Source organism: Chiloscyllium punctatum, unplaced genomic scaffold (assembly GCF_047496795.1).
Source record: "Chiloscyllium punctatum isolate Juve2018m unplaced genomic scaffold, sChiPun1.3 scaffold_339, whole genome shotgun sequence".
NCBI lineage: Eukaryota > Metazoa > Chordata > Chondrichthyes > Orectolobiformes > Hemiscylliidae > Chiloscyllium > Chiloscyllium punctatum.
The window spans coordinates 138,055-139,811 of NW_027310073.1; the positions used below are offsets into that span (position 1 = coordinate 138,055).

General features: G+C 42.7%; 1 non-coding gene across 1 annotated transcript; it reads left to right on the plus strand.

Moving 5' to 3' along the window:
- The first annotated feature begins 371 nt into the window (after nt 1–371).
- Nucleotides 372–453, plus strand: trnas-aga (transfer RNA serine (anticodon AGA)). Its single transcript has one exon. It is a non-coding gene; the product is annotated as a tRNA-Ser (tRNA).
- Nucleotides 454–1,757: the final 1,304 nt, after the last annotated feature.

Sequence of the window (1,757 nt, forward strand, 5' to 3'; positions counted from 1 at the left end):
TTTCATTGTAACCATCAGGAAAGACCATTTCGTTCGCCAGAAAAAGAAATGAATATGTCACTAACCTTTGTTTGTTTCATGTCCAAGAATGCTCAGATCAATAGCTCCCTTGATTCCCTCTGCTGGTCATGTTCGCAAAGAGATCTAGCAAATTGCCAAGTGTGATTTTCCTTTCAATAAATAATTTTGACTCAATTTGGCTGCAAATATCTTTTCCTAACTTTGTGCTTTTCTTCTTTTACATTGGTGTCTCGCACCTTACAAATGACAGCAAAGGTATGAATGGAGATGGAAACATTTAACTCAAGTCAGTGGCAGCTTTCAATGAGATCACGACTGATTTGGTCAGTGCTGAGAGCACGGGGCTGTCTGTAGTCATGGCCGAGTGGTTAAGGCGATGGATTAGAAATCCATTGGGCTTGTCCCACGTAGGTTCGAATCCTGTTGACGACGTTATGGAATCTTTCCTGCTGTGACAAGTCAAAGTTCAAAAACCCTGTTTTGCAAACCAGGCCTGTAATTTGATTGGACTTGGGAAACTTGAGTTCTTCATCAGAAATGCTCCACATTTAAAACATTATCTCTGTTTCTCTTTCCAGATACACTGCTCGACACATCGGGTTTCTGGAGTTGTTATTGAACGCCCTGAGCAGAAGTGCTGCTTTTCATTAGATTCCTTTAATCCCTTGTCCTCTGTTCTCTGACTCTGGTCATTGGCAACACTTCCTCCTGCTCGTCAGAGTGATCATTCCCCACCGCTCCCTCTCCCATCATTACAAACAACCGCAGGAAATTGCCACTTAACCATCTTTGTTCCAAAGTGAAACTCACCAGCCTAGGAACTCTCTCCACCAAACTGGACTTCTCATCCCTGGACATGGTGCAAGCCAGAGGATTGTGAAGGGATATTTTGAAAATATTGTCAGTTGGCAGTTGGAAAAATGTTTAGGAATCAAACTATATATCTTAGGCTTCAGCTTTGGAAATCTTGAGAAACTCTTTGGGAAATGGAATCAGAGGAGAATGAAGAAGTGTGAACTGTCGGTCCGAGTAGAGGAAGGGACATTGACTCTGATGTTCTCGGGACAGAAACTGATCTGAGACATTGAAAAAATTCTCGCCTACGTACATGAGGAATGCAAACTTCATCTGGACTCTGGGACAATGAAAAACTCTGGAACACTCAAGCCAATATCCAAATATTGACTCGGATCACTACAGTACGAGTAATATAGATGGATCAGTTTTTGTTCAGTAAGTGCAGGAGGGCTTCCTGACACAGTATGTAGACATGCCTTCAAGGGAAGAAGCGCTTTCGATTTAGTACTGGGTAACGAGCCTGGCCAGGTTTTAGATTTGGAAGTAGGTGAGCACTTTGGAGACAGCGATCACAATTCTCTCAGGTTTACTTTCGTGATGGAAAGGGATAGGTGTACTCCACGGAGCAAGAGTTTCAGCTGGTGGAAGGGAAATTATGATGCAATGAGTTAAGATTTAGGAAGCGTAGCATCGGGTAGGAAACTGTAGGGAGTGAGCACATTAAAAATGTGGAACTTATTCAAGGAAAAACTCCTGTGTGTCCTAGATAAGTGTGTACCTGGCAGGCAGGGAGGAAGATATTGAACGCATGAGCCGTGTTTTACTAAGGAAATGGAACCCCTGGTCAAAAAGAACAAGAAGTCTTATGTTAGAACAAAACATGAAAACTCATTTCGAGCGCTCGAGGGTTCCAACGACATCAGGAAAGACCTAAAAAG